This window comes from Mesoplodon bidens (assembly GCF_964165515.1).
Source record: "Mesoplodon bidens genome assembly, chromosome: 2".
Taxonomy (NCBI): Eukaryota; Metazoa; Chordata; class Mammalia; order Artiodactyla; family Ziphiidae; genus Mesoplodon; species Mesoplodon bidens.
This window is the reverse complement of record NC_138177.1, coordinates 124,175,007-124,202,664: the sequence shown is the minus strand read 5'-3', so window position 1 is coordinate 124,202,664 and position 27,658 is coordinate 124,175,007. Positions and strand designations below refer to the sequence as shown.

The window sequence follows — 27,658 nt, the reverse complement described above, 5'->3', positions numbered from 1 at the left end:
GCTACTTTCTCAACATATGATCTTGATTTCATCCCTTCTCCCCTTCTTTCATCAATCCTCACCTCTGAGGAATCTTTAATCTTTCATTCTTACCAAGTTCCAGGAACTATGAAAGGGTCAAAAGACATAACAATAAATAAGATGATCTTTGCTTTCAAAGAGCTCGCTTGCATTGTCATAAGCACCTCTTACTTTTGACCCTTATACTCTGAATAAAATGTTTTCTAAACATACTAAAGATCTCTGAAATGACTTCTTCCCAGGTTTTGTTTGTTTGTCCTTGATCTTCTTTTAAGCATGTTGCTTCTTTTATTTCTATAAAACTGTATTTTCAAAAATTCCTTTTCTTTCTAACCTCCATCTGCTTACTACAGTCCACCAAAGGGAAGTGTGCTCCATTTCTTTTTTTTTTTTCCAATCTGTTTCTAGACAATACAACTGCATCATATTAATGTCACTTGTATTTGATATCTCTTAACACTAAATATCCAGCCCTCATCTCTAGCCTCAGCTTCAGTTTTGTAACACAAACTACCTGTTGAATAACCTGCCATTATCTATAATTTGACATGGCTAAAATTGATGTTCTCATTTTACCCCTAAAATTATTTGTTTCTGAAGGGGAGCAGAATTTGTCAACCCAAAATACACATGAGGATTATTTTAGGCTGATTATTTTTAAGAAACACCAGACAAAGGAGAAGCTCCATAAACCTAGTAGAGGTTACCCTTTTGTAAGCAACATTTACAATCAGTGCTTTCCATGTATTTTTAGTTTCTTGTCTGTTTTGCTTTGTTTTTGCACCATTTTGCTGTCTGTTTATTTCAAGTTTACAGAGAAACTTGAACATCTGTGGAAAAACACCAAAGGTTTACTTCCCTTTTACAAATCTCCATTTGTAAGGGTGTCTTCCCCTCTTTAACAGAAAGAATGACTAAATTTCTAGAACTTTATCAATGGATAAGGTTCCTACCTAAATCTGCATAACAACCTTACACTTGTTCACTGTGTTTTTCCCCATAGTTACCCCAAACTGGCTCCCTTTCCTCAATATCTTTTGCCTTTAGCTAAAGATGGTATTTAAGGTGGTGTTTGGGTCCATTTTGGAGAATTACTGAGTATTCCTGGGTACTTCCCATGAATACAGGAGACACACATGCTGTTAAATTCCTGTTTGTCTTTCTCCCATTAACCTATCTTTTAACCTAACTACAGGGAGGTCTCAGCCAAGAACCTGGAAGGGTAGAAGGGAAATTATATTTCCTCCTCTATAGTTCTATGTCTCTAAATGTAAAAAAAAAAAAAAAAAAGAAAAGAAAAAAATTATCCTACTCACCCAGCCTCCAAACTCCGAAGTCATCCTGATTCCTTCCCACAAACCAGTTAGATAACACATTTCATTGTTTTATTCTCCCATTTATCTCTTGTACTTCAGGATCTCATCACTTCATGCCTAGCTTAATGGAAAATTCTTCCTTTTTTTTTTTTTTACCTCTAATATCTTCTCTCATATTATGAATCCTCTACCTACTGACAGATTAATAGTCATAAGCCATCTATCAGGTGACTCCAAGTTCAAAGACCTTCTACAGATCCATGGAGGCAAAATATTTAATGGAATAAAATCCAAACTCCTTAGGAGGTTATTTCAGGCTCTGCGTGATCAAATTTCAATTTGCCTTTCCAAGTCTAAATCCCATAATACCTCCTCATTATTCTTCCTAAACTGTAGACCACAATCGACCACTTTCTGCTTTCCAAACTGTAAACATTTTGGTCAAAGTCATGCCTCCAATCACAGTGTAATGCCCTTCCCCCAACTGTCCAAGAACAAATCTTATCCATCATTTAAACTCATGTCCTTTCCCCATGAAGTATAATATATCTACTGTAATACTGCTTTAAATTCTTCAGTAGTGCTTATAATTTTATACCCTATAGTATAGATCTTTGGAATAGGTCCAATGTTCTTGTCTCCTGTGAACTTCCTGAGGACAGAAACCACATGATTTTTGTTTCTCCCTGAGAATCTATTATAGTTAGTACCTTGCATACATTAAGATCCAACAAATGTTCACTTAATGTATTTCATAAAAATAGCATGGCACCAGAATTCACATATTAATAATCTATATTTATGTCTCTTACATTTTCTTTTTACATGTATAAGTTATCTATTTGGTAGCATTCAATAATTTCTTCCTATCTATTAAATTAGGTATTTTGTCTCAATAATCTCTAACATTTTTCCAGTAATAAGTTTCAAGATTTACATAAGGTTTGACACTGTACCACCCCCTACCTGTAGTCATACCAGGTAGAATTAACTTTTTTAAGATTTTGCATTAACATTTCTTAACATTAATAGATTTATCTTTTGTTCATAAAAATTCATAATTTTGAAATGAGTTCTTAATTTTCCCTAACCAAGAAGAAACTTTCCAGGAGTTGTAATTGTGAATGGTTAGGCTAAGAGGCTTGACATAAGGGATAAATACTAGGACTTTTAAATCAACAACCTGTGTTTGCAATTTACTTAAATTCCCTAAATTTCTCTGTACTTATCTGTTAGATGGGGCTAATATTACTACTATCTCAAAGGTTTTTTGAAGGTTAAACCAAATAATGCATATAAAGTGTTTCCATGATTCTTGACATGCAATTCAATAATTGATGTGTATCTTTATTCATTAATTTTATCTTACTCCCCATCTTCTAGACAGGAGGCTGTTTCAATGAAAATAATTTTATCATATACCTGTATAATAGGCCAGGTCATAAAAATTAAAATTCAAAGAATACCCTGAAATTTTTTCTTAGCAATTTCTTCTGTCTTTGTCATTTAAGTAAAGCCCCCATTTATATAGTGCAACATTATATTAATAGTATATAAGAAGTAAAATAAGCTAAAGCTATCAGAGTAACTGCTAGGTCTCCTGTAACTTTCTGAATTCTTATAATTAACAAAGGTCCGTTTTTAAAAAGGAAGAGATCTCTATGAAAATTTATGAGATCTTCAGTGACTGAGTTCTCAGTTTCCAATTCCTATTGCCACTCCCCTAGTACAGACTCCTATCTCCAACCTGGACTGTTGAGAAAACTTTCTAAATACTTCACTCCTACCTTTTCCCATTGTTGTCATATTTATCTTTAAAACACAAATTCTTGATCACGACTCTACTGCTCAGGAAATTCACATAGCCACCTACTGCTCACAAAATAAAATCCAAAATCAATGGAATAGAATTCAATACCTCCCATAATAGAATTTTAATCTACCATTCCAGCCTTATAATGTTATTGTTTATCTCACACACAGCACACTAAAACCAAATAAAAGTTGTTTTTTTTTTCTTCTGCACTTTTAAGATAAGACTCATGTTTTTTTCTTTTCCCTACAATGCCCTCCCTGGCTCCTACTCCTTTCCCTATATAGATTCTTGCTCATACATATTATATATTATGTCTTTATAATATGTTTTAAATATACATATACAATAATGTATATATTTACAAATAAGTTTATATATATTATAATCTCAAGTGTGTATATATATATATTATATATAAATAAATTTTTATATAGCACACACACTAGCATTATAATAATTCAGGTACATAACTTTCTATTCCATTAGGTCATAAGCTATGTGAGATATATATCTTAGCACAGAACCTGGAACATATTAAATGATCAATACAGTTTTCTTAAATTTGTGAACATGTGATTGAATTAGTTACCTTCTATTTTATCATCTATGACACACACAAATGCCAGGCTTTAGTGATTCTCAGTATTGTCTCACTGATATATATCAATTTTTAAGATGTACTTTCTGAGTCTCATTATTTCCACATTACAAAATTAGAGGACTGAAAAGGAGAACAACAATGCCCACCCCAGAATTCAGTGAGGCCATCATTACTTAGGAAAACATCTTCTATTTTAAAATAGCTCAACTTTGAATAGGATTTTATAACTTGCTCCTTTCACTCAATGCTTTCATGTTTAATAATGTCAACTATTAGTTCCTGCAAACAGTCTTGAGATTATTTTTCAAGGTAATGGAAGAATTATTGGGGGTATTTTCCTCCTTTTTTCCCCTCTCTGGGAAGATGACATAACACCAGAAGATTTTAAGAAAGTTAAATGTATCAGAATATGCAAGGACTATGACAGATGGGTCTTGGCTTCAGAACTGAAGCTCCTCATCTATTTACAAGCATCTATTTTCATTCAGGTTTATTGATTTTTTTCTTTTGAAATATTCAAAGATACACTCTTTCTCATTCCCAAGTTTCCAGTGTATTTGCATTTTAGCCAACACAACTTTCTTTTCCCTTCAATCTCTCGGCCTTGGCTTTCCCTCACTCACTTTTAATCACTGAATATATGTAGAACTTTCACTTCATTTACAGAATACTAATGATGCTTATTGACCTTTGAAGGCATCACTCTTAAGACTTACCCCTAGATAGGTGTAGTATTTTGATTATTTTGTCGCCAATTAATCTGCTTTAATTTTCCCTGTGTTCAAGTTGTCCTTTTTTTCTCTCAAGAGACTTGGAATACAAAGATAGTATCCATAATCAAGCTTCTAAATTGTTTTGGTCACCGTATTGTGAGCTAAACATACATCATCTTGTTTAGTTCTTAAAATAATACTAAGATTGATGCTAAAACCAAGGCTCCTGAAAGCTAAGCAACATAATCAAGGTTCTAGGTGTACACTCAAATCTGACTTCAAAGCCTACATTTTAAAATCCCTACCTTATTCTGAAAACTGGAATATCATGGTGATGACTGTTCTAGAAAAGTCATCATTTATGATGATATTTCATGTTTTCTTATTTCTTTTTAATTTTGAACACTGGAGAGAGGTAATAACTATGCTTATAATTAAAATGAATACTATTTATTGAATACACACTATGTGCTAAGCATATTAGTCATATAATCACATTTTATGCTAACAATAATACTGTCTCCATTTTACAGATGAGAAAATAGAGTTGGAGGGAAATGTCCAAAAAAACCTGGTTTAGTCTAAGCTTTAATAACTTTGGGATTATAAATACTACACCCTTTACAAAAAACATAATTTGAAAGTTTTTTTAAAATTTCTTTTAAATACTTAGTTTTATAAATTTAATAATAATACATTAATTGTTATTTGTTTTAGTCAATATTTATCATCTTATATTCTTTTCATCATGTGTCATGTTTTTTTGTTTTTTTTCTTAACCTTTTATTTTATATTGAAGTATAGCCAATTAACAAATTTGTGATAGTTTCAGGTGTAATGTGTCATGTTCTGAAAAACAGCTTATTAATTTTTTTCTACAATCTTATGTCACAGATCCTCTTTCTTTGAAATAGTATCTAACAATGAGCCAATGAACAATTTCCCAAGCTATCCTAAGGTGAGGGTGCTTTGTAGCACCTGTTGTTTATTTTATTGTATCATTTCTACCATTTATTCTCTATTTTTAGAGCCTAACTACTCAAAATTTACATCACCTGGGACCTTATTGAAATGCAGAATCTCAGGCTTTACACTAGACTCATCAAACCAGAATCTGTATTTTAGCAAGTTCAGCAGGTGATTAGTATACATATTAATATTGAGAAGCACCCATTTAGGCATCAAATTTGATCTATAATTACAAGAGCATGGCAAGTTAATGTACTGGACTTGCCACAGAGAAAAAAACGTGCTGAATGTTAAAATATAAACGTTAACATCAGACGCTATCCAAAAAGGGCAGAAGGAAACAAAATGAATGATAGGTAGGCAACTAGGGATTAGTCAAGTCCTTTGAAATTAAGAGGGCACTATAAATATTGCTGGCAATCCTATGCATAGTAGTTACAACAAACTAGCCCAGTGGTGGGTTAGAACTTCAGAGGGTTGAAGAGAATGAAAGAATAACTGGCAAAAAAACATACCAGGGAAAGTGGGCATAGAGGGAACCTACCTCAATATAATAAAGGTCATATATGACAAGCCATAGCAAATATCATTCTCAATGGTGAAAAATTGAAAGCATTTCCTCCAAGATCAGGAACAAGACAAGGGTATCCACTGTTACCACTATTATTCAACATAGCTCTGGAAGTCCTAGCCACAACAATCAGAGAGGAAAAAGAAATAAAAGGAATACAGATTAGAAAAGAAGTAAAACTGTCACCGTTTGCAGATGACATGATACTATACATAGAAAATCCTAAAAATGCCACCAGAAAACTACTAATCAATGAATTTAGTAAAATTGCAGGATACAAAATTAATACACAGAAATCTCTTGCATTCCAATACACTAACAACAAATGATGAGGAAGAGAAATTAAGGAAACAATCCCATTTGCTACAGCAACAAAAAGAGTAAAATACCTAGGAATAAACCTACCTAAGGAAGCAAGAGACTTGTAAGCAGAAAACTATAAGACACTGATGAAAGAAATCAAAGATGACACAGATGGAGAAATATACCATGCTCTTGGATTGACTGGAATAATCAGCACTTATGAAAAGTACTATACTACACAAAGCAATCTATAGATTCAATGAAATCCCTATGAAATTACCAATAGCATTATTCACAGAATACCAACAAAAAATGTTTTACAATTTGTATGGAAACACAAAAGATCCCAAATAGCGAAAGCAATCTTGAGAAAGAAAAATGGAGCTGGAGGAATCAGGCTCCCTGACTTCAGACTATACCACAAAGCTACAGTCATCAAGGCAGTATGGTACTGGCAATAAAACAGAACTATAGATCAGTGGAGCAGGATAGAAAGTCTATAGATAAACCCACACACATATGGTCACCTTATCTTTGATAAAGGCAGCAAGAATATATAATGGAGAAAAGACAGCCTCTTCAATAAGTGGTGCTGGAAAAACTGGACACCTACATGTAAAAGAATGGAATTTGAACAATCCCTAACACCATACAAAAAAATAAACTCAAAATGGCTTAAAGACCTAAATGTAAAGCCTGACACTATAAAACTCTTAGAGGAAAACATAGGCAAAACACTATTTGACATAAATCACAGCAAGATCTTTTTTGACCCACCTCCTAGAGTAATAAAAATAAAAACAAAAATAGACAAATGGGACCTAATGAAATTTAAAAGCTTTTGCACAGCAAAGGACATCATAAACAAGACAAAAAGACAACCCTCAGAATGGGAGAAAATATTTGCAAACAAAGCAACTGACAAAGGGTTAATCTCCAAAATTTTCAAGCAGCTCATGCAGCTCAATATCAAAAAAAAAAAAAAAACAACAACCCAATCCAAAAATGAACAGAAGACCTAAATAGACATTTCTCCAAAGAAGATATACAGATGGCCAACAAACACATGAAAAGAGGCTCAACATCACTAACTATTAGAGAAGGGTGAGTCAAAACTACAATGAGGTATCACCACACACCAGTCAGAATGGCCATGATAAAAAATCTACAAAGAGTAAATGCTGACGAGGGTGTAGAGAAAAGGGAAGCCTCTTATACTGTGGTGGGAATGTAAGTTGATACAGCCACTATGGAGAACAGTACGGAGTTTCCTTAAAAAAAACTAAAATAGAACTACCATATGACCCAGCAATCCCACTACTGGGCATATACCCATAGAAAACCATAATTCAAAAAGATACATATACCCCAATGTTAATTGCAGCACTATTTACAATAGCCAGGACATTGAAGCAATCTAAGTGTCCATTGACAGATGAATGGATAAAGAAGATGTGGCACATATATACAATGGAATGTTACTCAGTCATAAAAAGGAATGAAATTATGTCATTTGCAGAGACATGGATGGGCCTAGAGACTGTCATACAGAGTGAAGTAAATCAGAAAGTGAAAAACAAGTATCGTATATTAACGCATATATGTGGAATCTAGAAAAATGGTATAGATGATCTTATTTGCAAAGCAGAAGTAGAGACAGACATAGAGAACAAATATATGGATACCAAGGGGGAAAGAGGGATGGGATGAATTAGGAGAGTGAGATTGACATATATACACTACTATGTATAAAATAGGTAACTAATGAGAACCTACTGTATAGCACAGGGAACTCTATTCAGTGCTCTGTGGTGACCTAAATGGGAAGGAAATCCAAGAAAGAGGGGATATATGTATACGTATGGCTGATTCACTTTGCTATACAGCAGAAACTGACATAGAAGTGTAAAGCAACTACACTTCAACAACAACAACAATAAAAAAATACCAGGAATGCATCTCCATAGAAGCTACCTTAAAATGAATATACTCTTGATTCACTTACAAGTCATATTCCAAGGAAACTATCCCCTTGTGCTAAATAGAATATGGGATTCGAATTACTTGATAATTCATTTTAGATTTTTCCCAGGGGGTGGCATAAATTTTCAGTTTTTAAAATCAAATATATATATATATAATTTGTTACTATATATGTGTATATACATTTTTTAAAGTGGGGTATGAATCAAATTCTAGTTTACTGCTGTTTTTTTTTTTGACACTGCTTCTCAAAGTTTAATGTAAGCACTTCTTTGATCATATGTGAAATTTCTTAACTGCTTTGTAAGAAAATTAGTTTCACCCTGGACTTACACTCATTTATTTCCTTCCTTTAAATTGTGCTATGATGCAGTACAAGGGGAAAACAAGTTGGGAGTCTGGTAATGTAGTCACTTATTTTTTATTATTATTCTTGTTTTAATAATGTTTCATATAAAGGTGTAGGAAATTTGTTATAAAATCAGAAAAAATATAAAATAGAAAATTTAAAAGTACAGCAAGATGATAACTATTGACCTTTTTCCAATGCATACTTTTTAGTTCCCCCCATTGAATTCCTAATAGTCCCCTGACTATAGAGAATGAGTAAAGCCCAACTCGACAGTGCTACCTGGGAAAATAAAAAGATGATTCTAATGTCAACTTATTAATAAGAGCTGCTCAACACCTGGGCCAGGATAGCAATGTGATAGAATCTCAAGGAGCCCATGGTCCAGTGAAGTGATAGATGTGATCATTAGAGAGCAAGAAAGGAAAGCATACAGTTGTTTGATAGAATTTTATTATATAGCCTATAGACTAAATGTTCCATAAAAGTTTAAAGAATTTGGTGGAAGAGTGTTAGAATAATGAAACCATATTACATGAGGAAATTATATTTCAAAATTTAGTATTCATATTGATAATCAATAATGTCATTTGCATTGTCCACTCTTAAATGTAAATCAATACTAACTTTCAAAAATGCAATTCAGCAATTCATTAATTATTCTTTACAAATTGCACCAAAGAGTTGACCACAGAACTTTCACAGTTTCCTTAAATCAATGTAAAGGACACATCAAATGTAAAATGCTCCATACTCCTAAGCTTACTAAAAATAATTGCTGTTAATGGGCTACAATTTAAATAGCATATGAATAAAAACATTTTGAGAGGTAACACCTGTTATTAACCTGTAAAGTTACTTGAAAGTAGCACGTAAAACTAAGTAACATTCAGATGGACACTTTCAAGGTTAGCAAATCACAACAGAAAAACAGAGATTTACAGAAAAGCTCGAAAGAAATTCAATTCTGTGCTTAGATAGCTGCTCTTTTTAGAAACTTCCTGATTCAGGAATAACCTAAAATACTTATTCAAATGATTAAGGTATCCTTTTAGCCTCGATGTCTTTAAACCTACCTGAAATGTTGAACCTGCAAGTTAGTCTTTACAACCCTGCTGCTATTTTGCCCTTCCTGGTACAATACTGACTTGTATAGGATGCTCTGTGAATATCAACATTTTGTACCTAAACTCAAACTAAAGCAGCACAGCAAAATGCAGCCTGCCAGCAAACATTCAGTGTTACTCTAAAGGGATCTTGGCAGAATTTAATGAGAAAGTTAAATAAGCAAAGAGGAAATACTGGTGGGAGGATAACACAAGAAAGAAGAGAAGGATGGCAGTGCAAAACTAAAGACATTAAAAAAAATAAAAAAGTTAATATTTGGGTACCTTTAAGCAGGTAGGAAAATTGGGAACTTGAAAACAAAAAAAAAGCCAAGAAGGAAGGCAAGAAGTTATTGGACTATAGGATTAAATTTTGTTTTTAGATCATATTAACTGAACTTGGTTACACTAGTAGACGTTCCTTATTGTGTTGGGTTTATGTAAACAAGCATGATACAAAAAATGATATAAAATCTTACATAGGAACATCAAATTGAAGGAATATACACTGCATTATTTTTTCCAGAACTAACTCAATATAGGCAAAACCTTGAAGATTGGAATGAACATAACTAAACTGTTTTATTCCACTTCATAATACTATAAAGTTTATAATTTACCTTTGTTATAGTACTGTTTACTCAACTTAGTAAACAGACATAGTTCATTTACAGGAGCCATTTCTCATGTAGTAAGGGAGAAATTAATAGATAAATGATTGAGAAATTAATGGGTAGAAAACTAAAGGTACAATTTCCTCCCAAGTCTTTTATTTTGTATGAGCAGCATCTCTTGTTAGTTGAGGAGGAAAAAAAGTTTAGAGAAAATAGATGACTTAGTGCTCTTGCTAAAACAAATGCCATAGATGGGGTGGCTTAAACAATAGAAATTTATTTCTCATAATTTTGGAGGTTAGAAAGCCTGAGATCAGGATGCCAACATAGTCGGGTTCTGATGAGAGCTCTCTTCCTGGTTTGCAGACAGCAGTTTTGCTGTGTTCTCACATGGTGGAGAGAAAAAGGAAGCATGCTCTCTCCTGCTCTTCTTATAAAGACACTAATCTCATCATAATGGCTCCACTTCCACAACTTAATTATCTCCCAATGGTCCCATTTTCACATACCATCATACTAGGGATTAGTGTTTTAGTGTTTCAACATATGAATTTTGGGGAGACCCAAACATTCAGTCCATAGCAACAGAGGTACATGAACTTCCCTTAACCAACAACCGGTTTAAGCCACAATTTGATTAGTTCCTTTTCTTTTCCCTTCGCCCAATTTACTATGCATGTATATAACAAAATCAAGAATTCAATTACTAAGATATATACATGCTTCTAAGCCAAATACAAATCCTAATTTATGAGATACTTATTTGATATTAGAAGCAACTTTCACCTATATAATCTCTTATAATTATAATTATTAAAGGATACAGTAAAGCATCAAAAGTGTTAATGGGGGGCTTCCCTGGTGGCGCAGTGGTTGAGAATCTGCCTGCTAATGCAGGGGACACGGGTTCGAGCCCTGGTCTGGGGGGATCCCACATGCCACGGAGCAACTAGGCCCGTGAGCCACAACTGCTGAGCCTGCGCGTCTGGAGCCTGTGCTCTGCAACAAGAGAGGCCGCCATAGTCAGAGGCCTGTGCACCGTGATGAAGAGTGGCCCCCGCTTGCCACAACTGGAGAAAGCCCTCGCACAGAAACGAAGACACAACACAGCAAAAATAAATAAAAATTAATTAATAAACTCCTACCCCCAACATCTTCTTTAAAAAAAAAAAAGTGTTAATGATTTTTTTAAAGTAAGCATTCATGTTTTATAATTAAACATATCTAGATTTGTATGTATTTGAAATTTATAAAAAACTTATTCTTAAAACTTGGATCCAAATTGCTTTAAAGAGTTTATTTGAGTTATAATAAATACATGGTATAATAATATGTTTGTTATTTTTATAAATACTGCTTCCATATTTATTTTATTTAAGTAGTAAGTTTATCATCTGTAAAAGGTTTCCAGTAACTTCAATATTTGAAAACATTCAGCAGCAGACTATCATGGAGAGATTCAGGAAAAAATATTTATTTAGAAAAAGGAACTCCTGAGGAAAACCAACTGTATAATTTTATCTATATTTTCATTCAATTTATATTTTAATTCTCCAAAAGTATTAGTAATACACATAGTAATTCTCAAATATACCTTTCAGTGGCCAACCTTTTCCAATAACATTTCACTTACTATTACAGGACAGATACCTTTTTTACCAAAAAAGTAACAAGGATTTAAATTCCTATGAAAAGAAAAATTTATAATAGGCTATGAGGTATGCCATTGCTATGTCTGTCATTTAATTGTGGTGTTTATTTAATTTCAAAGCTTCTTCAGTGTAACTCACATATATTTGAAATAAAATATGTAAATAAATTCAGTCTCTGGAGAGGGTAAATTCAACCGTGAAGCAGAATAGATTTCCATTTTCCTAATGCACTTTGGCACTTGTGTGTGTCCACTTACATTAGTCTATGAAAGTATTCCGGCTCTGTCAGCCCCCAAGAATGTGTTAAAATGACATGGTAAATTTAGGGTTCTGAGAGTAAATAAGCCTTATGTAAAAAAAAGGCCTTTCAGACCACGTAGGTAAAGAGGAAACAGTCCATGCATTTTAAATGCCTATAATCATAATTCTCCAACACAAAATGTAATATATGTTCTATCAGAATAATTATTTCCCCCTATAAATATCCGTGGCACTAAACCTACTGTCTTGTTCACATTCTCTCCTGGTCAGTACACAGCCTAATGCTGGCAAGAGGGCTCCATTCAGGTATATTATGTGTTTGGACAATAAGCACCCAGTGATTAGCCAAGTACCTAAGTGTACAATGTGCTGAGGGAGAATTAATACAGAAGAAAAGTGTTTCCAAAAAGATCCACTAAAAATAATAACATTAGCAACTAAACTAACGTGGAGGTAAATCCATTTCTAAAGTATTGTCATGACTTACCATGGTAAAAACTATGCAAAAATAAAGTGGTTTTTAAAGGCAAGTTTAGACGGCCTTTAACAGGATTCTTTGACCCAGTGTCAAATTATCTCTGCAGCATCCTTACATTCCTTACAGAGCACAGTGGAGATAGGTACATTGTTAACTGTTTTTTGATGAAAGTGTAAAATGAGAGACCAAGGTCAAAGTTAATGGTGCAAATCTTTTTTGGTTTGTTTTTGTATGTTTTAATAAGCCCATATTTCTCCGCATATGTCTTTATGTTAGTGAGGTCTAATTTTTTTTCCTTTTAAAGGCCCAAAATCTCCATCTAAAATAATTGCTTCCTTTTCACGAGAAAGGAGAGTAAACAGTAACACTGGGGCAATTAAAAGAAAAAGCAGAGAGTGTATCATTTAAATACCTGGGTTTATCCTAGCTAAAAGGAAATTCACTTGCGATCATAAATGTCTTTGGGCTGTTTTTTTTTTGTTTTGTTTTGTTTTTTGTCGTACGCGGGCCTCTTACTGTTGTGGCCTCTGCCGTTGCGGAGCACAGGCTCCAGACGCGCAGGCTCAGCGGCCATGGCCCACGGGCCCAGTCGCTACGCACCACGTGGGATCCTCCCGGACCGGGCACGAACCCGCGCCCCCTGCATCGGCAGGCAGACTCCCAACCACTGCGCCACCAGGGAAGCTCTGGGCTCATTTTTAAGATTCACTATTTCTATCATAACTTCTCATACATTTCTCACAGTTTAGAGTTTTGTTTTGTTTTAATTAGTATCCCAGAGTGAATTCAGGCATTAAATCCTTCTAAAACTTTTTCTCTAAGTAAAAAGGGTAAAAAAAAAAGAAAAAAAGAAGAAGAAGAAGAAGAAATTTTCTTCTTTCCTATCTAACCTAACCAATTTTCTGGGTCAGGCTCACTGGGAACTGAGTTGATTGGCAGAAGTGGAAGCCAGGGTGCTACTGAAGAAGGTCATTTCTCTCCACCAGCTCTGACATTTTTTCTGCCACTGTTATGCTTTTATCCATTGTCCTATGGCCAAGATTTGAATAAATGGATATAAGAACTCAAGTACTACAGACAGTACAAAAAGAAAAGTAGAGAACCAAAAGTATAGCTTCCTATATAAAACTGAACAAGTTAAAAACAACATTTATTTTCATTTTCTTCTGTTCAAAATCTACATGTTTTAAGTTTGGAAACTTAAAGAAAACCTAATTTCACTTTTCAAAATACACTGTGAGGATAAAGGTGATCTTCTATCATTTACTAATTTTAACTATTTCATTAAGTATATTAATATTTTGCTGAAGACCTGACTCTTACATTTTCTTTGTTTCTCAAAGAAAACATGTCAAGTGAGCCATCTTAATCTAATATTTGGGTAATAATGAGTCACAGGAGGACAGAGGGACTGGTTTTGGACTTTGAAGAAGAATTAGAAGAGATAAAATGAATTTTTTAATTTTTAAAAGGTAAGTCTATGTGTCAGTATTACCTGTTGCTTGAATGAATACTGAGGGATTTTTTTTCCTCTACAATATTACTTAAAAAACACAAACATCACTTTTGTAAAGATGAAGAAATATTGATGGTATGGATATAGAAGTTCATTGGTGGTTTTTATAGTATCAGCGTCAATCATTATTATCCACATTTTCATAGAATAGGAAATTGAGTTTATTAATGATGTGCCCAAGGTCACATAGTTGATAAATTAATCAAAGCAGGGTTAAAAATTTCCTTCCAGGAGTAGATCTAGACATCTACTCCTATAGGGCCTCTTTTAGTTGTTATAAAGAGACATTTTTTAACTCTAATAAAATGTATGCACTTTGTGATCTACTAGTATGCATCATTACATTTTTCTAGTCTACATTTAGAGTTTCCCATATATAAGTCTAGAATACAGGGCAAATTGCTTCACTGTACCAAGCTCATACTTCTCATCTGCAAATGGGAATAGAAATAGTACCTACTTCACTGGGATGTTTCAAGAATTAAGAGATAGTCTATATAAAGCACTACTTACTATAGGGTCTGACACACAGTAAATGCTCATATATTTTAAATATTATTACTCTGAATTTCCATAACCATCTCTGATAGTAAACTCACAGAAAGTCAAGCCTTGGCCTATATAATTCTCTTTGTACAACACTTTGTACAGTCTCATGATTAAGGCAGTGCTTTAATATACCTTGTACAGAATGGTAGGTGATGATACTACAAAAGATAAATCAAAACACATAAGTGCAGTGTTTCACCCTGATATCATCTTCATTAGACTTACCTATACTATCTGTTAAATGCACAATCCTGGGTTATACCACTGATGTTTTAGAAAACCTCTTTGGATATTACTCTAGTGAAACGATTGAAGTCAAACATATCTGCATTAAAATCCAGTCCTAGCATATACCAGCATTAAGAACCATTAAGCCTATTTGAACCATCTCTCATCTGAAACAAACAAACAAACAAAAATCCAAACCCAAAGAGGGTAGTATAAATAATATCGGGCTTCCCTGGGTGGCGCAGTGGTTAAGAATCTGCCTGCCAATGCAGCGAACACGGGTTTGAGCCCTGGTCTGGGAAGATCCCACATGCCGTGGAGCAACTAAGCCCGTGAGCCACAACTACTGAGCCCGCGCGTCTGAAGCCTGTGCTCCGGTACGGGAGAGGCCGCGACAGTAAGAGGCCCGCGCACCGCGATGAAGAGTGGCCCCTGCTCACCACAACTGGAGAAAGCCCTGGCACAGAAACGAAGACCCAACACAGCCATAAATAAATAAATAAATAAATAAAAAGTGGAAGTGTAGCAGTTACATAATAAGAATACAATATAAAAATAATAATAATAATAATAATATCAACCTCACAGAACTGTAATATGGATTAAATGATTAATATGGATCACATATTTTGTTTGATGATATCATTAGGTAACAGATGACAAACAAGTCTAATCTTTCCTAAAACCTTCTCTTTATCTTCTATAACAGAAGTAATCAAAATTCAAACATAAGGAGATTCCTTTATTGTCAACTACAGAATCCAGCCTGGAAATCCCCAAAACTATCCAATTACCCTCTACATTTCAGGGACAGTTCCTCTTCTAAGTTCTCCCAAATTTTGTGAAGGTTAGCATATGGATCCTTATATAATAATGTTCTAATTTTAATTTCATTTAAATCCAAAATTAACATAGTTTTCCCCAACATATTTTTTCTTTCTTCTTTTTTTTAATCATTCTCTTTTTAAAATACAGGGTTTTTTGTTTGTTGATAAAAAGCACAATCTCGTGATAAAAATATTCCTTTGGACAAAGTAGCCCTCAAAGACCCTACTACAATCTACAAACATACAAGTAGCATCCTAATGCTTAGGGCAGGGACTATTTCATGATAGTTTCCATGTAACCTAAGGGGTTATCCATTCAGGACTTCCAGGTTTGTCTCCACACATCGCTACACACTACATATTCACCTGTGTTGTATCTAACTGGCCATTACAGTCTGAGCTATTCAGTAACAGGAACCATGTGTTATTCATACCATTTGGTCCCAACACCCGGTAGCAGTGACATATTATAGACACTTACATTGTCAAAGAATGAATAAAATCCAGGGTAGATATTTGTAACTTTGGGGACATAGCTCAATATGGAGGTCAGACAGTTATTTTAGGCTAGTTGAATCTGGGAATTGAAAAAAAAAATCTTAGCTATTAAAAGCACAGATTGGCATGTACAATAAAAACAATTCCAGCTGTCAAAAGCATACATGGAGGAAATGACAGGTAGAGAATACATTGGCAAAAAAGACACAAAAATAATTTGACTGAAAAGTAAGTCGCCTCTGCCACTGTCCATCCAGCTTGTCAGTTTAATTTGCAATTGAAGAAAAGGGAGATGAGTCAAAACAGGTGTTTGTTTTTTCCTCTTTTTAATGGGAGAAAATCAAGTGAAAGCACGCTCTGCCAGCTGTGAAAAGCTGAAGACACCTGTGGTTGCCACATCCCATGCTTGTGACATGGGTCAGAAGCAGTTAAAGACACCTGATAAAATGAGGTGAGGATACAGGTAGGTGAAGCAAGTCAGAAGAAAAGTGGTGCTGGATAAAAACAGAATAAAAAGAAAAAACAAATGGTGCCCATAAAATGTCCAATTTCAAAATGTCCATTTTCATCTTTGTATTCTAATTAGTACAAAAGTCATACTCTTTCTATTTCCTCCTTCTGTTCACTAAAGAAGATGTGAGAAAATGGATAAAATAAAAGTCTTGGCTTATGTTCAGTATACAACTCTATATACCTGCCAGGCTCAACTAAAGCATTACAATATTCTATCCTGGTTATTTATATTTCTTTTTTTTTCCCTTCATTTTCCCACCCTCCCACCCACACCAACACAGTAAAAATAAAGGATTTATTCTCTGTAAGCAGAAATGTGTGGAACTCAAAGGAATCTTGACTTTGGCTACAACTCTGAGGGGTCATGTCGGCACAAGTGTAGGTGGACATGAGCATTTACTAGCTGCTGGAAATCTGGGAGAGAACTGGGTGGATGGGAGTGGTTTGGGGGGCATAGAAGCTCATAATTTGTCATGATGAAGTTAGATTTTAAAGGTAATTTCAAATAGTTACACATGGCAACTCATGATAATATGTGCTCTGGCCTTCATCAGTATCTTCATCCTGTGATATCTTGTTCTAAAAGAGGCCTTAGACATAGCACTTCAGTGCAACTGACAATGGAAAATAGAAAAGTGATACCATGAGAATGACTGATTTAAGCTAAAGAATAAAGGAAGATGAGAAAAATTAAGTATTTATTTAAAACTAATATTCCTTTCAAATTCTTGCTTTTTAATTATCTAATATAGTACCCTGTGCATGATTTTGGTCATGTCGATGAAGACCAACTTGGGCACCATGGGGGTGGATGAACACTCTGAGACTCTACCCAGAAAGAGGGCTGAGGGAGAACATAAGAATTTAAAGGATATTACTGGGCTCACCACGTCTAAGTTCATTACCAGCAAGTGCCTGAATAAGATGCAGTTGATATTAGAATAATTCAGAAAATCAGTGGGTGAGCCGATATCTTTGGGAAAGGGAAGTTTAGGGTTTGAAAGGACAATCTTTCAATGTTATACAATAGCATGTACATAGGAATAATGACTTAGTAGATCAAACACTTGCCAGATACTAGATGGAAAATTTGGAGGGTTCACACATTTTTAAAGTTAACATGCTTAATGGAAATATTTCCTAATACACAGTGAGGTAGATCACAACTAACAACTGTAGACTGAGCAAGGTACCAATGAGATGCTAGGAATTAATAGGCCACAATATTTGCCCTCAAAAAACTGATATTCTTAGGAACAAAAAGGCACTCAAACAATTTATTAAAATACAGCATGGTCACTGCAAATAATAGAAATAGTAGTGTGAAATGGGAACATAATTGAATGGTGTTAAATCCAGTTTTTGACTCAGGGGTTAGAGAAGGCTTCCAGAACTGGTGGTATCTTAGTGGAATTTTAAACAATGAGTTACCTGCCAATAAGAACAATATGCACAAAGGCACAGAGGCAAACAAACAAAAAAATACATAAAGTATGCAGGGACCTATAAAAATCTAAGCGGTGAGAGAGCATAAAGTGCTGAAGTACATAACAGGACTTGTGGTGATGGGGATGGAGAGTGGGCAGGTGCAAGGCTGTGGAGAATCTTGTGCTGTGTCAAAGAGCTAGGAGTTACCTTGAAAGCAAAAAATAGTCAACTCTTTGTTAAAGTGCATCCTTCTGGTGCAATGTGGACAGTGTATTTTCCAAACTGTAGACAGGCAGACCAATTACAATAAATATAATACAAAGTGAATACAGTATTTGAGATTCTAAAACTTAAATTTCAAGTTTGTATACAACTAATAAACCTTTTGAACAGCCTGGTTTTATTATTGACTATATTAATAATCCATGAATTTTTTGGAGGGAAAGATAATACTCATCTGACTATTTCTTAGTTTTTATAATTATTTCTCTACAAAAATGTAAACTGTTGGAATATAAATATAATTGTACACAGTAAATAATCTCAAGCACTATAATGTAATACTTTTGCTAACATAAAGTAACTATAAATAAATAGTTTATTAATAAATAATTATTAATAATAGAAAGCATTGATGGACTATTATGCTCTGGTGATTATGGGCACTTCTAGAATGGAAAGACTAATTTTGGTACCACTGAAAACTTCATTTCTAAAAATCTGGTTATCAGACTGTCATGTTCATGAAAAAGTTTTTAAACATTCACTATTCTGACATATGACATTTAGTATTTAATTTTTAAAAAATTCAAGCCATTGAAAACCTAAGCAGCATTAATTTTACATGAATTATGATTAATAGGTAGGTTTTTACCTAAGAAGTCATTTAAGAAAGTGTGTGGGAAGAATACTAGTCCCAAGAGAAGCTCTGTTAAAAAAAAAAAAAGTAAAGAAAAAGCAGCTCCAAAGTTAATTAAACTTGGGAACTGTAGAATTTTAAGGGATTCACAATGTATATTAGCATCTTAAAAGCTCTGAGGAACACCAAAGGGAAAAAAAGCTGTTCGTCTTTTTTGCATGCAGTGTTTCCAAAATTTCTTTAGCCATATACTTTATTTTATTTATTTATTTATTTATTTATTTTTGTGGTATGCGGGCCTCTCACTGTTATGGCCTCTCCCCTTGCGGAGCACAGGCTCCGGACGCTCAGGCCCAGCGGCCACGGCTCACTGGCCCAGCCGCTCCGCAGCACGTGGGATCCTCCCGGACCGGGGCACGAACCCGTGTCCCCTGCATCGGCAGGCGGACTCTCAACCACTGCGCCACCAGGGAAGCCCGACTGCTCCCTTTTTGCTAAGAATTTTGCAGTACGAACATTATCTTGGTTAAAAGTCTTGTTATTTATGGGTTATTATACATCTGCTCAAATGAGGAACCCAAGGCTCATACAAGGAACTGTCTTGAAGTCCCACAGGTGGTAACTGGGAGGACAGGGATTAAACCTAGGACTGTTGAGTTCCATGAACTATATACTTAAGCATGTAATACTACTTTACTTACAAAGAAGTTTTGTTCCTTAACTCACTTGAAAAATGCTTTCTGAGATAGCTTATGTAACATTTCCCAGTTACATTATTATTATTATTTTACTACTAACCTCACTTTAAAATTCAGATGATTTAATGCTTTTCTAAGTTATATTAGTCAACATATATTCCTGTACATAGCATAATATATATGTTATTTAAATATTTATGAAAACTTTAAAAGAGTGAACTTTCATTAGATATATTAAAAATATTTATATACCAAGGTTTAGTTTAACAATATATTCAAATAATTATTTTCAGCGTATAAATGCAATATCAACATATTACATTCTCATTAAACCAGTGTGGATATTGGGCTTTTAAATGTAGTTCTTCACTTAATTATGATGCATCCATCAAGCCATTAATACTTACTTATATATTCTTTGCAACAGATTTCTTAACAATTATTCACAGCTGTTGGAGTGAGCAGAAATGCAACAGTTAAGAGGCCTCTGAAATATGCCAAATGAAGATATTCTTTCATAAAGTAATGCACCAAAAGTTCAGGCACTTGGTTGTCATTAAAAGTGTATTACAGGGTATTTTTCACACTGTTATTTTCTAAGGATCTATTTTAAGAAACTCAAGTAAATAAGACTGTATTCCATATAATACCATAGTTAACACCTTATTTGTTCCAATTATTGTCAACATGCAGGAAACATATTTTAGAAAGACACACTAATATAAGTTAAACTATAAAATAGAATTTAAGAAAGGAAATTCAATACTTTAAAAACTCATTGAATTTGTCATATAAACATATTTAGAAGAAACATACTGAATGAAAGGACATCACTGTTGTGATGCTTTTAAAAGCGTAAATGAAATTCGTTACTTGGTCTTGCCTTGTATATATTTTTTTAATCTGAAGTATTTACTGTGACATTTTTTCTTCTCTAAAACAAATACATTGATATAATAAAATTCTACAGTCACAAAAAATGCACATTTTATTGTCTCATGGTCTTGTGTATATATCTACACTATTCTACTAAAGCTGTTATGTATCTAAATCCTGTAAGTCATTTACAACCTTCTCCTTTAGATTTTTTACCATGGAAAAAATGACCATTAATATTTTTTTTAGCTAATTTGCTCGTAACTCCAGTGTCCATGACCAAAACAATCTCAAAGAATATCAGAGTGAAAACAGGCCTCCAAAGTTATCTAGTTAGTTCTAAACATGAATAAGGTACTAGGCTGACATTTTCTTTGGTCCAAAGAGAAATGAGAACAAGAATAGTGCAGTGACTTTTATATAAAGCTAAATTTTCTCAATTTAAGATATTGTCCTTCATTCTGAGTGCATGTCATCTTATATTTTTGTGTTTCAGTGCCCTTTATTTATTAAATAAAGTTCTTGTTGTGTCACTGATAAGTATGAATCCAATCTTTGAGGAACAATAACCCAGACTATCCCAAATGAGAACAGGAGATTAAACTCAAAGTAACTGATGTAATATGCAAAATAATAATAATAATAATAAGGTGTAAGAAGAAATTAACATTTGTTATCTACCATCCTTTATAAAAAATGAATAATGCAATCATTTGGAAAAACCTGTGATATAAAGATTGTGTTCCTATTTTACAAACAGAGAAACTGAGATTTAGAGAAGTTCATTCTTCCAAGGTGGAAAAATCATGAATGACAGAACCAGATTGGAAATTCAGGCCTGTGTGCCTCTGGAGCCGATGCTCCATCTTCTACACTCCTCTGCTTCCCCAAATGAAAAGGATGAGAAAACCATCCAAGATTTGATAGGACAGGCAGTAAGTTGGGAAACTTATAAAGTTCCTGGAACTTCCCCCAAATACTTCCATGATGAAGGTAGAAGGACTGAGCCCAAAATACTTTCCTCTTTCAATGTTGAGATTTTGCTTTCATGCACAGGGAAAATACTAACTGGTAAGCCTGGAGGAAGGTATACAGCAATTTATAAAAGCCCACTTTCCAAGAGCTCTGTTGCTTAGATTCACTCTGTCCTTATCTTAGAGGTGAGGCACATAGTTTACCAAACTATGTTTAATATAAAGCTGCAAAGATTTTAATCTCTTCGGAGATTCTGGCTTTGTACCCAGTTAATTACAACCTAAGGTTCTTTTTGTCTTATACCTGAGCACAGTTATTTATTTGCATATATTTAGTTTCTTTGGAAGCCTTTCAGGATGATATGCATTTGGATTTACTGAACTTTATTCTAGATTTTTATAATTATAACTCATAGTCATTTAAATTTATTCTATATAATTTGATAAAATATGTGTATTGAGTGAATATGGAATACAATGAAATATAAATATGTTTATATATAAGTATAATATAAATGTAATACACATATGCATAAGCTAAAAAGAGTTAAAGGATAGTAATATGAGTAGATAAACAACTATAATAAAAGTAGACTATGTCAGTTGACACAAAACAAGCTGAATGTTATAAAACATCAAAAGAGGGAGAGATTTTTGTGAGCTTGTTAAGGGCAAGGGCTAAGTTCAGTTCTATATGCTTCTTTGCAATGTGCAATATTTATTTTATCTTTGACATGATATTTGCTATTATTTCTTTACAAAATTAATATGATAAAATGAGCTTTTTAAGAGCAGAGAACACATATTATAATATAACCCTCTGACCTGACAAAAAGCCTAGAAATGTTTACCACCTGGGGATGTTTGTTGAATAAATGGATGAAAAAAAATAAATGAATGATCAGTTTGTGCAAAACTCAAATGCACTTTTAAATGATTCCAACACTTTTGCCATTGGGATATCCCAGAGCTATCATTCCAGCTGTCTTTATTCTGCAGACTATGAGCTTTTCTTAACACAGATGTAGTGGATCTTATAAATCTGTTATGATCTAATTATTTTCTTTTTCATAAAATTGGTTTTCTTAATTAGTCATAGTTTAAGAAAGAAAGAATCTTCTGAAATTACTTTGGAAAGTTTTTTTTTTTTTAAACAGCAGCATGAAAATAACAGTTCCAATTACATTGAATTAAAGGAGAAAGATTCTTTAAAATAGTTTTAGGACTAGTCCCAAAGAGGTTAAATGGCTTTTCAACGTAACACACCGGATAATGAAAAATTATTTAAAACAACTTAAGTTTTCTTATTCCTAAAACTACAATTATCTACAAAATGTACCACCAAGATAAGAATGTAAGTTCTGCAAGGGCAAAGATATTTATTTATTTTACTCTTGATTTCTGAGAGCCTATAATATTATCTGATTCCTTAACTGCACTAAATAAATATTTCTTAAATGAGTGAAAAAACTGAATGAAGGAATGAGAGGTGTAGAGCTTGTTGAATTATATGGAGCCAATGATGCATATTTGTTTATATATTCTAGATGAAAATAACTATTTTTTTTATATTATGAACAAATATTTATGAAAAGTTTGCTATGTACCAGGTACTATTCTGAGAACTAGGAATAGAGCAGTGAACAAAATAGATAATGTTTGGTTTTATTGAACTTCTAGTCTATTGAGAGGAGGAAAAAAAAACAAAAATAAATATACACTGGTTCTCAACTCTGGCTACAGAGTTTTTAAATTACCAATGCCTAAGCTGTCTCCCTTCCCCTACCCCACGAAAAGATTCATATATATAAAATGTCTCAGGTAATTCTGGTATATGTGATAAGTCTTGATTTTTGATAAGTTCTCAGGTAATTTTGATGGGCAGCTAGGGTAAAGAACATCTACAATCAATAAACAGAAAATATAATGTCAGTTAATAAGTGTTGTGAAGCAAAATAACACAGGCTAAGGGAAAAGAAACTGGCCAGGGCTGCTAGAGAGCCCTCAGCTTATCAGAGGAGAAAATTTCAGGAACACAAGAAGGCGAGTAAAGCTGGAATGAAGCAGAAAGAAGTATGGTGCATTTTTTTTTTCAAAGGAATAGTCAGGGACCACTACAAGGATTTTGTACTTTCATTTAGGTGTAATGGGAGGACACTGGAAGAACCTTAGTGAAAAATAACATTATCTAACATAGATTTCAAAGACATCTGTCAGAGTGCTCTGCAGAGAATATGCTATAGAAGAGCAAGAGTAGAAACAGCAAGACAAGGGAGGAAATGCAAGAGATGACGGTGGCTTTGGGGAGGATGGTGGCACTAGAAATAATGAAATATGATTAAATATGTATTTTGATGTTAGAAATGAGAGTATATCTCCATGGATGTGGTGTAAGGGAAAAGGAGAGTATTCAAATATGATTCCAGGTTTTTTAGCTCAAACAATGAAGTGGCTGGCAGTATTGTGTTCATAACTCTTAGAGTTCACTCATATATTTCCATCTAACTGAAGAAATAAAGATGGGTCTTAGTGTCTTAAAGCAGGATGGTAAAACAATCTATTCAAGATTCTCTTTCACATGTATATATAGTCCTAATCATATGGACACAGCATACAAGAATATTTGCATTAAGTAATACACAGCTGTAAAACACTCTAAGTCTAAAGAGCTTTTTCTTGTTCAACACTAGAAAATAGTGACAGAAAAAAAAAAAAAAAGGTAGAAGACAGTATTGTGTTATAATGCAGTTTTACCATATCCTGGTTCCATCAGTATGAATCTGAAAATTCTTTCAGAGTAATAAAAGCTAGGAAGAACAAATAAAATGAAAGTATCAAAGATGGACATGAATTCTTGATAAGATCAATGAATAAATTTCAACCCAATAGAAGCTTTGAGACAGTAAAGGGATGTTTAAATTGGCTGTGTATAAATTTTGAAGTTGCCACTTCTTTTTTGATAAAAGCTGAATAATGGTTGAGCTCCATTACTGTGCCTAATTTGCCATACAATATCACATTTCCTTATTTTGTTTCATGTATCACTGTAACTTTGAAGCTATACATTTTAACCTAAAATCATTCATAGTGTCATTAGCCGTTTATATTTCATCACATCTAGTTCTCCTTTAAAGGCATTCCTCACTTAAATATTCTTTTTAACATAATAGTATTCATGACTACTAATAATATTAATTACCATTTATTTATATGTGGCTATTGATGAGCCAAGGGTTTCACATATTCTAATTATAATAAAAAGAACTAATGTTGCAAAACAGGTATGAAAATTCCTATTATTTAGATGAAGAAACTAAGGGCCTAAATAAATTAAAAAATTGACTAGGACACTTCAAAAGTTTCCTTTGGAGTCTAAGATTTTGAGTCCATATATATATATACTTTTTTTTAAAGTAACCCTTTTGTTTCTGGCAATAAAGCGTAACAGATTTTGAGAAAACTTGTCCTGATATAGATCACCTAAAAATAATATATGTGTGGTTGAGATGGCAGAAAATTCAGGGAAAGAAAATCTTCAGGGGCCAAAATTATAAGAACGCCTGAAGAAAAAGAAGTAAATCCTAAAAAATTTCTTTTAAGTAGCATAGTTTGGATATCTCAAGCCACTCTCAAAGGTAACAGACAAAACCTGGAACCCAGAAAAGGTAGCAGGTTGAGAGAATTAGTTCCCATAATACCAGACTTCTGAAAAGCAATACTCTTGGTAAGTAAGACAGGAAAAACACTCCCAGAAAAAAAATGTAGTAGGCATACTTGCTAAACTGGGCCTTATAAGTAGACCAAACAAAGACTGTTAGACTAGATAAATGTAAACACAGCCCAGCTTTATGCCATTTACAAGAAAATACCTAAAACATAAATAAGTACACTGGATGTTAAAAGGTGAAGGACAGAAAAAGATATGTCAGGCAAATTCTAAACAAACAAAAGAAATCTGAAATAGTTATATAAATATCAAAGTAAATCATGAGACAAAATAGTAAAACAAATAACAAGAAAAAAAACACTAGAGATAATAAGAGTCAGTATAAATTGATTTAAGGTTCAATTCAGCACAAAGATAAAGACTGCTTAATTTTAGATGGACTGGTGAAACAGCTACAAAATATTTAAACAAAAAATTTACACAGTTACTAGAATAAAATGACAAATATATCATTATAGTGGAAGATGTTTAACAACTCTTCTGGTAATTGTTAGATGATGCAGTCTTAAAGAAAAAAATAGGAAAGTACACAGAAGATGTGAACAAATTAAGTAATGAGACTGACATGACAGTCATAAATGAACTGTGCCCCCAAGAACACAGATTTCCAAGAACTCTTGAAATGTTTACAAATATTAAATGCATACTAAAAAGCCCCATCAAATTTTATAATGACTGTACTCTGATTACAATGAAATTTTGAAATGAAAAATGGAAAATTTCATTTTTAAAAACCTCATTTGTTGGAAATTTAATAACACACTTCTAAGTAACTTATGAGTCAAAGAAAAATAATAATGACTGGTTAAAAAAAAAGAACAATACCAACAACTAAATATACTATGTTATCAAAACTTGAGGAATATATACTACATACACAGCACATAGAGAAAAAACTATAGACTCAAATTATTATATTTTGACAGAAGACTGAAAATCAACACACTAAGCATTTAAATTTATGTCAGAAAAAGAAAAGGGGAACAAATTCAAAGAAAGTAAAAAAATAATAAATTAATTTTAAAAAGAGCAGAAGTAACATAATAGAAAATCAAATACAACAGAGAGGATCATAATATTCCAAAGAATTAAATGATAATTCAAGAACATTAATAAAAATAAAAAAATATCTAACAAATTTAATACAGAAAAAAAGAGAACTCATAAAAACCATGTTACAAATGAAAAAAGGAACATAATTATAAGTGTGATAGAAACTGACCAACAATAAAATAATATTTTGAAAAAGTTATGCCAATACATTTAAGAACATAGGCAAAATGCTAACAGTCCTGGAAAAATTTTCTTAAAAGCTCAAAAATTAAAAGAACTTTTATAATATTCATCTAGTTATTAAAGGAATAAACTGTGCCCTAAAGACCATCAAGCTCAGTTTTTACTGAAAAATTCTTTCGTTTATTTGAAGAACTGATAATCCAAAGTTTTACTCTTTCAAAGAATAGAAATGAGGGAAAGACTGTATACTCATTTGTTGAGATAATTACACATTGGATACCAAACCAGACAATGAAATTATGAGACTGGGAAATTATAACCAAATTTCATTCATAAATACAAATGTAAATATTCTAAAACAAACTGAATCTAGGAGTTTATAAAAAGAATAATGCCACTTGACCATGTTGTGTTTTCTTATTTAAGGATCTATTTACTTTAATAATGATTTTTTTTAAGTATAGGATTATCCCAATGGATGCTAACCAAACATTCAATAAAATTTATATCTATTTTTGCAAAAAGGACATATACCAGAGACTAATAGTACTGTCAGTAATGCAAAAGTAAATTATTTCCTTTAGAACTTGACACAGTATTTGCTACCATCACTTCTTTTTAAAATCTAACAAAAATTTGAGCCAGTACAATGTGACATGACAAAGAAATAAGAGCTATAGCTTGTTAAAGAAGTATCCAAATGGTCATTATTCAGATAATATGATTATCTACATGGAGGCACCAAAAGAATTTTAAAATTCATAATTATATTCAATAATTATTTGGCAAAGTTGCTGTTTGTAAAATCAACATAACAGAAAAAAATTGCATTTTTACACACTAGTAGTAATTTTTGAATTATTTAATTTTAAAAAGATACACAAAAACAAAATTGCAGGGTATCTAAGAATAAATTAGGCAAGACAACATTTAAAAGTTAATGTGTTAACAAGAGAAGGAAAAGACCTACAATAAC

The 27,658-nt window shown here is 33.1% G+C and overlaps 1 protein-coding gene across 1 annotated transcript in view; it reads right to left on the bottom strand.

Annotated features, from left to right (window-relative positions):
- Positions 1–27,658, bottom strand: part of NEGR1 (neuronal growth regulator 1) — a 917,418-nt gene that overhangs the window by 604,006 nt on the left and 285,754 nt on the right. The window lies entirely within an intron of this gene.